This window comes from Triticum urartu, chromosome 7A, assembly GCF_056163025.1.
Source record: "Triticum urartu cultivar PI428250 chromosome 7A, HENAU_Tu73, whole genome shotgun sequence".
Lineage (NCBI taxonomy): Eukaryota > Viridiplantae > Streptophyta > Magnoliopsida > Poales > Poaceae > Triticum > Triticum urartu.
The window spans coordinates 49,459,860-49,472,241 of NC_141879.1; the positions used below are offsets into that span (position 1 = coordinate 49,459,860).

General features: G+C 47.0%; 1 pseudogene; it reads right to left on the reverse strand.

The window, feature by feature from the left end:
• Nucleotides 1-9,686: 9,686 nt before the first annotated feature.
• LOC147957591 (cationic peroxidase SPC4 pseudogene) lies at nucleotides 9,687-10,992 on the reverse strand (annotated as a pseudogene).
• Between the last annotated feature and the right edge of the window lie 1,390 nt (nucleotides 10,993-12,382).

The window sequence follows — 12,382 nt, forward strand, 5'->3', positions numbered from 1 at the left end:
CTTGTTGGCCACAAATGCGGGCCAGTGATCTCTGATCTTCTCATATCTGCCCTTGAATTCTGGTGTCTCTTTATTTTCAACAAACTTATTCAGCTCTTTCTTCCACCTCCTGAATAGTTCTGCCATCCTCCTAAGAGCAAAAGACTTGATTAATTGCTCTTTAACTGGCTTCTCCGGATCATCCTCTGGCGGTAGGGTGAAATTTGACTTCAGCTTAGTCCAAAGATCATTTTTCTGCATATCATTGACATAAGACACCTCAGGGTCTTCTGTAGGCTTTAACCATTGCTGGATGCTGATCGGGATCTTGTCCCTAACCAGAACCCCGCACTGAGCAACAAATGCGCTCTTTGTCCGGATGGGTTCAATCGGTTGGCCGTCGGGCGCGATTGCTATGATGTCAAACTTTTCATCCGGGGTCAACTTTTTCTTCGGGCCTCGTCTCTTTACCGAAGTTGTGCTTGATCCGGAGGGCTAGAAAAAAGAACAAAGACTTAATTAATATGTGTACATACCAAAACAATGAATGCATCAATTAGCTAGTCAGCACAAGCTTAACTAATATATATACCTGACCGGACTCGGTTCGGTCACCGGAGACGTCATCACGGTCTCCTTCTTCCACCGGCATTGGGTCACCGGAGCCGTCCTCACGGTCTCCTTCTTGCACCGGCATTAGGTCACCGGAGCCATCATAATCATAGCCAGTTGCTTCCAGACCATCGGTGTTGTTGAGAAACAACGAGCAGACGGCATCACTTCCTCGTGCGATTATGTCCCCCAACAACTTTTCTCGTACTTCGTCTCGGACGGTGTCCATAGTTTCTACAAATGTTTACAACATGGCAATTATTATTCAAACACGACAGATGGATATATTAGTGGCAAACATAGAACTAATATTAATTAGTGGCCTCGACGCTGCTTCTCTAGGGTTTGGGGTGGCCTCGACGCTGCTTCTCTAGGGTTTGGGGTGGCCTCGACAATGCTTCAAGGATAAAAAAGAAGAGGAAGAAGAAAAAGATGGGGAGAAGAAAGAATAGAGGAGTTCTACTCCTCTATTCTACTCCTCTATTCTTTCTTCTCCTCTTTTTTTACTTCATCTTCCTCTTTTTTTTATCGGGAACGAGGGTCGTCGAGGGTCTCCAAGCGGTAGAGGAAACCCTAAATAGCAAGTATCGTGGGTGTGAGATACATGTGGCTGTCGGTGTCGGACACTACATCCACGTCCCACAAGTGACGTGGGCGTCGAAGCCCGCGTCACTTGTGGGACGTGGATGTAGTGTCCGACACCGACGGCCACATGTATCTCACACCGATGATACTTGCTATTTAGGGTTTCCTCTACCGCTCGGCGACCCTCGACGACCCTCGTTCCTGATAAAAAAAAGAGGAAGAAGAAGAAAAAAGAGAGGAGAAGAACGGTAGAGGAAACGAGGGTCGTCGAGGGTCGCCGAGCGGTAGAGGAAACCCTAAATAGCAAGTATCGTCGGTGTGAGATACATGTGGCCGTCGGTGTCGGACACTACATCCACGTCCCACAGGTGAAGCGGGCTTCGACGCCCACGTCACTTGTGGGACGTGGATGTAGTGTCCGACACCGACGGCCACATGTATCTCACACCGATGATACTTGATATTTAGGGTTTCCTCTACCGCTCGGCGACCCTCGACGACCCTCGTTCCCGATAAAAAAAAGAGGAAGAAGAAGAAAAAAAGAGGAGAAGAAAGAATAGAGGAGAAGAACTCCACTATTATTTCTTCTCCTCTTTTTTTCTTCTTCCTCTTCTTTTTTTATCCTCTTCTTCCTCTCATGTTTGACGACACTCGACCCCTCGGCGACCCTAGACCCCTTCTCGACCCTCGACCCCTCGACGACCGTCGACCCCCTCTCGACCCTCGACCCCTCGGCGACCCTCGACGACCCTCGTTCCCGATAAAAAAAGAGGAAGAAGAAGAAAAAAAGAGGAGAAAAAGAATAGAGGAGAAGAACTCCTCAATTCTTTCTTCTCCTCTTTTTTTTCTTCTTCCTCTTCTTTTTTATCCTCTTCTTCCTCTCATGTTCGGCGACCCTCGACGACTCTCGTTCTCGATAAAAAAAAGAGGAAGAAGAAGAAAAAAAAAGGAGAAGAAAGAATAGAGGATAAGAACTCCTCTATTCTTTCTTCTCCTCTTTTTTTTCTTCTTCCTCTTCTTTTTTTATCCTCTTCTTCCTCTCATGTTCGACGACCCTCGACCCCTCGGTGACCCTAGACCCCCTCTCGACCCTCGACCCCTCGGCGACCGTCGACCCCCTCTCGACCCTCATATATAAAACCTTTTCTTCCTTCTTCTTCCTTCTATTCCTTCTTCCTAAATATATAAAACTTTTTTTAAAATAAAACTAACCTAAAATGTACTAAATCAGAGAACATATATAGATAAAACTTTTCTAATTAAAAATCTAACTTTTTCATATATGTATTTTTAAAACATCATTACAATTGAAAAAATACACACATATATACATATATGAACATACATAAAAAAACATATATGAACATACATCAAAAAACATATATCTAAAAAATACATACATACATATATATATATATATGAAAATCTAAAAACATGTAAAAAAGCATGTATAATTAAAAAAATGCACGGCGGCGGCGGGGGCGGCAGACGCGCGGTGCTCACAAAGGCGGCGACGCGTCGGGGCAGGGGACGGCCGGCGAGGGCGCGGGCGACGGCCGGCGAGGGCGCGTGCGATGGCGACGACGGGATCGGGCGACGGCCGGCGAGGGCGCGGGCGATGGACGATGGGCACGAGCGACGGCCGGCGAGGGCGCGGGCGACGACGACGACGGGCGCGGGCGACGGCGACTGCGGGGGCGGCGGGCGGTGTCGGGGCAGCCTGGCGACGTCGAGGAGGTCGACGTCGTCGGGGGCAACTGGCGAGGGAAATCTGAAAATTTCCCGAGTGTTGCTTATATAGCAAAGGCATTGGTCCCGGTTCGTGGCTTAAACCGGGACCAGCACCCCCTTTAGTCCCGGTTGGTGCCACCAACCGGGACCAAAGGCCTCTTTTCAGCAGAGGGCGGGAAGCGGCGGCCTTTGGTCCCGGTTGGTGGCACCAACCGGGACTAAAGGGGGGCATTGGTCCCGGTTTGTGCCACGAACCGGGATCAATGCCCCCTTTAGTCCTGGTTGCTGGCACCAACCGGGACTAAAGGCCTTGTGCTGCCCCGCGCCAAAACTTTAGTCCCACCTCACTAGCTGAGAGAGCTCGAGAGTGGTTTATAAGCGCTACTGCGCCTTCCCTCTCGAGCTCCTCTCAAATGTAGGCTTTCGGGCCTAACACTGCGTTGTGTGCCTGTGGGCCTACTCGGCCTCCTGCGGGCCTGAATCCTGGCCCATGGTAGGGTTTCTAGTCGTATTCAGGTCGTGGGGGCCCAGTAGGTGGCACTGTTTTTTTTTCTTTGTTGCTTTATTTATTTTATTTTGTTTCTACTTACAACAAAATACTTATTGTTGCTATTTTTTCCCAGTTTTTTTGTTTTGTTTTCTGCATTATTTATTTTTTTTTGTTTTTTACTTTATTTTTTAATTCTTTTTTGCTTTTAGTTTTAGAAAAATTATAAACTTTCTATTAGTGCCATTAGTTTTCAAATTTGAAAACATTTTTTTGTTTTTTTTTGTTGCTTTATTTATTTTATTTTGTTTCTACTTACAACAAAATACTTATTGTTGCTATTTTTTCCAATTTTTTTGTTTTGTTTTCTGCATTATTTATTTTCTTTTGTTTTTTTGCTTTATTTTTTAATTATTTTTGCTTTTAGTTTTAGAAAAATTATAAACTTTTTGTTAGTGCCATTAGTTTTCAAATTTGAGAACAGTTTTTTAGTTTTTTTTCTTTGTTGCTTTATTTATTTTATTTTGTTTCTATTTACAAAATATTCTTATTGTTGCTATTTTTATTTTTTTTCAGATTTTTTTGTTTTGTTTTCTGCATTATTTATTTTCTTTTTTTGCTTTATTTTTATTCCTTTTTGCTTTTAGGTCAGCAAAATTATAAACTTTCTGTTAGTGCCATTAGTTTTAGAAAAATTATAAACTTTCTGTTAGTGCCATTAGTTTTCAAATTTGAATTCTTTGAAATTTGTGTGAATCACAAGTTTGTGATTAACTTTGCTAAAAAAATGAATATACATGCACCTATAGAGAAAATTCGACCTAAATTCATAGTTTTCAAATGAACTTTGAAAAAGTTGGCATAGCATACTCGTGTGTTACAAAGTTGGCATGATATCATCATAATAGTTGCGGGAGAAAGTCTTCACTTTTTGTTCGCTTGTGTCATTTGCTTATTGCGCCGTAACCATGGATAATCTTCATCGTTTTCTTCTTCAACTAAATTTAACCTCTCGACAATAGGGTCGGTTGGAATTTCCGATTCACATACATCCTACATAAATAAAATCTGTGTCACGTTGGTCGGCATAATTTTCATAAACAATAAATGAACCAATAGTTATAAAGATAATATATATATACCACATTCGAATCATAGACAGGACGAGGGCCGACGGGGGCGGATACCAAAACCATCGCACTATATAAGATGCAATAATAAAAGTAAGAAAATAATACAAGTATCTATGTAAACATACAAGTAAGAATATTTTTTTTCCTTTTAGAAAGAAGATAAGAACAAGACGCTCACCACGGTGGTGCCGGTGATGAGCTCGGCCCGGGTGATCGACGGCGGTGAAGACGGGGACGGGGCGTGACAGACCGCTAAACCTAGACAAATATTGAGGAAAATGGAGTTTGGAGGTCGAGCTTGGAGAGGAGAAAGCTTAAGTAGTGTGGCTCGGACATTCCATTGAACACCTTATGTGCATAGGAGGTGGGCTAGAGCAGCACCACCAAGCCCTCTCCCCGTCGGCCAGAAAAAACGGAGCAGTGTGCTCTGCTCTTACGCGAGGGGTTATATATAGACACCTCATTGGTTCCGGTTGGTGGCATGAACCGGGACTAAAGGGGAGCCTTTGGTCCTGGTTCAAGCCACCAACCGGGACCAATGATGGTGGGCCAGGAGCGAGGCCCATTGGTCCAGGTTGATTTCACCAACCGGGACCAAAAGGTCCAGACGAACCGAGACCAATGGCCCACGTGGCCCGGCCGGCCCTCTGGGCTCACGAACCGGGTCCAATACCCCCATTGGTCCCGGTTCTGGACTGAACCGGGACTAATGGGCTGACCCGGCCTGGACCTTTGCCCCCTTTTCTACTAGTGTCATCTTATTCTGGACGTATTGGATGAAGATGAGCTCTCCTGACGATGAAACAGGACTGGCTTTGCTCGCAATCACGTGTTACTTGATGTTCCATCATTCAATTACATACTTCCTTTATCCGTATCATAGCAACCGAACTTTTTGAGTATTGCTTACTTTATGAATTAGACTGGATATTTCCTTTATTATGTTTTTTCTTCAAGATAGCTATCTCATTGCCCCGCAAAAAAAAAAGCTATCTCATTGGAATAGAGTTAATCGCAAGAAACCACCACATTAAGGGCTAGATTATCACAAAACACGAGTTTACATTGTTTTGACAAAAACACCATGTCTAGCGCAATCTTTTGGCAAATAACATCGGAAACGGTAACGCCTGAACGTCCGGGCTGTAGATTTTTGTCCCGAACGTGTTGCCTGCGGTTGGATTAATTGCACAGATCGTAAAGCACTTGGTAGAGACACGTCAGCAGTGAGAACTCGTTCGCTGAAAACTCGCTCGGCCCGAACGCGACCTTATCCACTCATCTTCCGCCCCACGCTTATTCTCTCCATTCCCCCATCCTATCCTTGCCGCTGCGGGCGTCTCATAGCGCGCCGGCTTTGGCCAATCCTATTTGCGCCAGTGGTGGATGCAGCGCGGCCACCTCGAAGCGGCGTGGTGAGGGTCGTGGAGCGGAGTCCTGGAGGCGCGGGCGGCGGAGGGTGACTGGAGATGATGTGGACGGTGGTGGGTGACATGAGTTGTCGCGGACAACGGGACGAGGAGAAGTCTTGGCCGGCGACGGACTCACGAGACCGCTCCTCTGACGACGTAGCAAAGGGCGAGGGGGACAGCAGACAGGCGGGAGGAGCCTGTCAAGGGCACGGCAAGGTGAGGTCCTGGCCAGCGACGGACTCACCGAGCCACTCCTCTGACGACGGAGGGGAGGTCGGGGGAGGAGGGCGCCTGGAGGCCGTTGGCGTCTACATCGTCGTCATCCGTGACGGCGGCGGCGGCGACGCTTGTGGCCGTGGTCACCTCAGTTGCGCCGTCCTCCGTGCAAGGAGGTCCAGACCGACTAGCCGCCGGCGTGCTTCATGATGCAGGCGTCGGCAAGCTCGAACGTCTCGCTGACCCTGGCGCCTCCTTCAACGGCGCCAGAATCCCCTGGAGCCCGACGGCACTGGCCTCCACTCTGGCAGCGGCCGCTGCCCCTACAAGGGCTAGGTCCTGGCGCAGCACCAGCAGATGCGCCTCCTGCACGAGGATGTTGCAGGCTACAGGTTCGTTCGTTGGACATTTGAGCTCTCTATCATCAGCCGGGTCGATAGTTGAAATTGTCAATGTGGAATCGAATTACATTGTTCATTTTTTTCACATGGCAATTTTTGTTGTGTTCACTTGTGTGCAAGCTATGGAAGATGAATGTCCTAGGATTTTTGCATACCATGGCATTTTAAGTTCATGGAAGGATGGCAATTTGTAGTTTATAAACATCACTGATGAGTTCATTTTTTCACATGGCAACTTTTGTTTTGTGTTCACTTTGTGTGCAAGCTATGGAAGATGAATACCCTCGGATTTTTATGTATCATGGCTTTTAAGTTCATGGAAGCATGGCAATTGTAGTTTATGGGTAATGGCAAATTATGTTTTCCTTTTCCAACAATGGAAAACTATTTCTATTTTTATGGGGCCATGTCAATATATGTTAATTACACATGGCAAATGTAATTCATGTGTCGTGGCAACTCTTTTCCACTATATGATTGAGACGAAGAAAATGCACACTACATACATGCCTTTTCTTTTGCCCAGTCAAATGGCCTTCAACTGTTTATTGGTTGGCTGATTCGTATTGAGTTTTAATTTGTGTTAAGAGATAGGTTAGTAGTAGGCCATGATAAAATTAGGAGAAATATTCAAAATAATGTGGCAATTTCTATGGAGTGACACGACAAATAATCATATGACATAATTCATAAAAAAAAATCTACTCACATTTTCCATTTATAGAGAAATTTTGCATTTGGTCGCATGGCATTTTTTCCAATAGTGACATGGCACATGTTTCAGGTAGCGACCTTGCCATGCCCCTACCAAGTAGATCATGACAATTTTTGCCATGATATTTAGGTACTGACCTTTGTCATGACCCTACTATGTAGACCATGTCAAATTTGTTTAACATCCCATGGCGATCTATTGTATTTAAATAGCATGGCAGATTCATATATGCACTGTTGCCATGATCTTACGAAACTACTTTTGCCATGGTATTTACTGTTTTTTTACATTCTTTTCTTCAAGGAAGAAATAGATGCATGGCAAAAACTCTTTTCTGCACCGTGTAAAATTTAGTTTATGCAACATGGCAAATTTAGTTTATGTCCATGGCAAATTTAGTTTACGGTCCACGGCAAATTTAGTTTATGGTCCATGGCAAAATGTATATTTTTAGACCATTTCAATTTTAGTTGATACTTTTTCTAAGTATTATATGAAATTTTTACTTCATTTCCATGGAAAATTTTACTCTTTTTTGCCAAGGCAATTTTACTTTAAATGACATGAATTTTTTTACTTTAACGGCATGGCAATTTTTACTTTATTTTTCCACGGCAAGTTTTACTTTTCTTTGCCACGACAATTTTACTTTAAATGACATGGCAAATTTTACATCATTTTGCCATGGCAAATTTTGACTCTTTCTTTGCCATGGCAATTTTACTTTTAGTCACATGGCATTTTTTACTTGATTTTTCCATGGCAAGTTTTACTCTTTTTTTGCCATGCCGATTTTTACTTTTAATGGCACAACAATTTTTACATTTTTTGACATGGCAATTTTTACTCTATTTTTGCCATGGCAATTTTTACTTCTAATATAAGGTGATGCATGAAATAAATCTCTAGATGAACTTCTGCTAGCTGCCATGGGAACATGGCAATTTTTGTAGAAATGTCAAAGATGGCAAATTTGAGTATAACATAACAAACTTTTTTTTGCAAAACATGGTAACTTGTTGAAAAACTTTTAGTAGATTTCCCATACTATTTTAGTGAGCATGTCAACTTTCTTCATAGCATGGCAAAAGACCATGGCATTTTTTATGATGCAAACGAACAATGTCTATTTTGTCACAGCAAAAATAGAACTATTTTGTTCTTATGAGCTTTTTTTTGTACAGAGAAAAGGCCCGTAGGGGCGACGGGAAGGAGCATTCGGGCTGGGAGGCCTCTCCTCCCGAACGATTTCGTTCGTAGCGTGCAGCCTGTCGCACCAAACTTCGTAGTGCGGTCTGGAAGGCCCCCAGACCGAACGTTCGGTCCTTATCGACGTCCAATAACATTGATCGACGGGTTAGACTCGTTTAAGCACGTTTATGACAAGTGGGTCCTTCTTTTGCTGATGTGGCATAACGGCTCGGCTGAGACGGTGTTAGACGGGACATGGGGCTCACCTGTCAGTTGGATCTTTTCTAATTCACCTCTCTTTCTTTCACTTTGTCCACCCCTTCCTCACGATGGAACGGACACGCGCCGCCATCCATGCTTGATCTCGACTGCCGCCAACTGGCTGGACTGTACCTTCACTGCAGGCGTCGCCGGCCAGGGCAGCGGCCCATCTGGGTCCTCTCCCATCCCTCTACTCCTCCAACCGCTCGGTTCACAGCCACCCAAAGCACAACACAACGATCAAGCGCCATGGATTCCACCTCCTCGTCGGCGAGCGCAGCGGCCCCTCTAGCTCCTCTCCCATCCCATTACTCCTCCTAGCCACAACCGCCATGGACGCCGTCTCACCGTCATTTCCACGCCGCTTGCTACCGACCATCTCCGCGGGCACCGATGGCCCGCCATCGGGATACTCGGTCGCGATGCGGTTGGCCACTGCGAACCCAAGATCGTTGTTGAGGCTGCGTGGCCTATGAGCGGCAGTCGGCCGACCGAGCAACTCGAGGTGGCCGCGCTCCAGCCGCCGCCCCAATCCTCCATGGCTTGTTGCGCCGCAGGCTACTGCTCAGCTCCATGGACTTGATTGCTTTGTTTGTTTTGATTGACTAAAGGGTGTCCTAACATTACCGGGACTGGTTTGTGAATCTAGACAAATCCCCGCCTAACGTCATCTGAGCCAAACAGTTACATGACACCAGCAAAAGCAGAACCCACTCATCATAAACGTGGTTAAATGAGTACAATCCGCTAATCAGTGTTATTTGTTAAAAGATTACACTAGACATGATATTTTCTGTCAAAAAATTACATATGAAAATTCGTATTTTCTGATAATCTAGCCTTTAATGTTGTGGTTTCTTGCATTCAACTCCATTGGAATATCAACGTGGCACTCTCCTTTCTTTGATGAAGGAAAATGTGGTACCCTGGAACACGCATGGCTCATAGTGACACCATGCATGGTAGCTGAAAATGATATCCAGTTTGGTTACTTTATTTATTTCGACATGACTAACAGCTACTAGTCCACTTGTCTAGATGCTACTACAAGCTAGCCAAGGCTTTCTTCGGCTGCGTCAACGATGGTCTGCACAAGGGACGGCCACTGGAGCGCGTCGGCGGCGGCAGGGCCAGGATTGGGGGCGGAGCAGTTCCGGCGGACCTCTCCTTGGTCGCTGGTGTGGACCCTCATTTGCCCCATCTTGCCCATGGACACGCCGAACTGGTCGAAGAATTCCCGCTGGCTCCGCGCAAAGCGCTCGACGATGGGCCGGGTGATGGCGTTGGTGAAGAGGTCCTGGTCGGAGACGAAGAGCCCCTCCCGGTTCACCAGGTCGACATAGTACTGGTTGTCGAACACGTCGGGCGTGCGCACGTCCAGCACGGTGCGGCGGTCGGTGCCCTTGGCCGGACAGGTTCCCTTCAGCCTGGCGAGGAAGGGGGGGTTGATAGTGGGGTCGGGACGAGGGAAGAGGCGATCCTCGAAGGAGGAGCAGTGCGCCTGCCCGATGGTGTGGCCGCCGGAGATCGTGACGAGGTCGGTGGCGTCGAGGCCGAGGGGGCGGAGCAGGGCGAGGAGCGACGGCACGTTCGAGGATGGCCCCGGCAGGCCGGACAGCACGTCCTGCCGCGTGGCGAAGCGACGGCTGTCACGGCGGCCGAGAGGCACGCGGTAGTCAGGCCCTCCAGAGACAACCACGGAGTCGCGGGCGGCGAGCGCGAGGATGTCGGCACAGGAGACGACGGCGCCGCGGCACTCGCGCTCCAGCCGGTCACGGATGTCGTTGACGGCCTTGAAGGCGGAGGGGCGGAGCGTGAGGTTGGGCGGCGCCTGCTGCTCCCCCGGCCCGGTGGCCGAGCCGTCGAGCAGCACGGAGGCGTCGCAGCCCTGCACGAAGCAGTCGTGGAAGTGGAGGCGGAGGAGGCCCGCGGCGAGGCCGATGTCCTTGCGCACGGCGTCCTGGACGAACTCGCGCACGATGGACTCCGCCCGCGGGCAGGTCCGCCGGTAGAAGTCGAACGACAGGCCGCGCGCCACCGGAGGCTCGGCCGCAGAAGCCCCAGGCCCAAGCGAGCTGGCCACTACCACCGCCACCGCCACCGCCACCACAAATGCTGCTAACAGAGGAGCGTGAGCCATGTCCTCCCTCCTTGTGTGTGACCCGGCTGCTACGTTTTTCTATCCACGCCGCTGATCGGGACATCAATTTGTAGGCAGGATTCAAGGGTAGCACACCACCTGATTACTCATCGTACAAGGATCAACAAGTGTCCGACGTCAAGTAGCTCCAACTAAATAGAGTAAAGTGAGGCAAGGTAGGTAGCTAGACGCCAGAGTGCAGGCTCAACCGCTTGTCAAAGGATTGGAATAGGTGACATGGCATTATTACCAAGATGCCAATCCGCCATGTCCGTCGGCTGCTTACTACGCAAGAGTGTCATCACGCCATAGAGTAAAACCAACCGAGGCGCTGGCTCACCTGACATGGATAAACATGCTGATTTTGAGTGAAAACCCATGCGCTACCCACGGCACCTCTCCATCTATAGACGAAATTGGTTATGGGAAAGGCTACGCGTGCCGTCATAGACAAATCACAGGGTGTTTGTTTAGATTCAAGAGAGGGTTGATTTGGATATTGAAGACAAATCACTGGGGATCACCGAAGAAAATAACACGAGGGAGTAGAGTCATGTTTTTTGACCAACGGAACATATTCGTCACTTGTCTCAAGAAAAGATGGTCCACGTCTCTGAAAATAGTCCAGTACTCCTTCCATTCCACAATGTAGTGCTTCCTCTATCCTCGTGTTTCAACTTTGACCGTAAATTTAAATACCAAGACCGATTGCGGCGGGAGCAAAAGTTATATCAGTGAATTCGTATTCGAAAAAAGTTTTCAATTATACAATTTTTTCTTCCGCCGCAGTCGGTCTCGTTGGTTAAATTTATGATCAAAGTTAGACCTCGAAAAGCGCGGGCGCACTATATTTTGAAATGGAGAGAGTATGTAATATCAACTCAGCATTAGATTTGGCCCATTATCACATTGATGTTGAATTTGTCATTTTTATATCTTGAGCACTGTTGTTGTGTGATGTGCATAATTTTTTCACATTTTCTGGAACATTTTCGAAATGTGCCACATAGCTCCTGTGCACCTGTACCACCACAAGTATGGGTTCAGTGCCACATTTTCTGAAATATTTTAAAAATGTGATATATAGGTCTGGTGCACTGATAGCATCACAAGCACCGGTGCATCAAATATTTTCTTCAGGCTAACGGCGCCTCAGGGGAGCCGCGTCATGAATGAACTGCATTCATGTGTAGAACCACAAGCACCGGTGCATCAAATATTTTCACCAGTGGGCTAACGGCACGTCACGAGAGCCGTGTCCTGAATGAAGTGCCTTCATTGGAAGTACAATAATATCTGTCTACCGGACATCTTTGCATGATAACATCGACGACCAACCATATGCCAAATGCATGTGCAAGTAAGGAGACACATGGACAAGATGAAGCATGCGCATGCTCACACCAGCCAGCAGAAGTAGATAAATTTGATAGCCCGCCCTAGTTGAGAGGCATGGATGACCTTATAGCATTAACATTGCAAAGGGAGAGTAATAAAAGATATTTCCTTCTCATTCTAT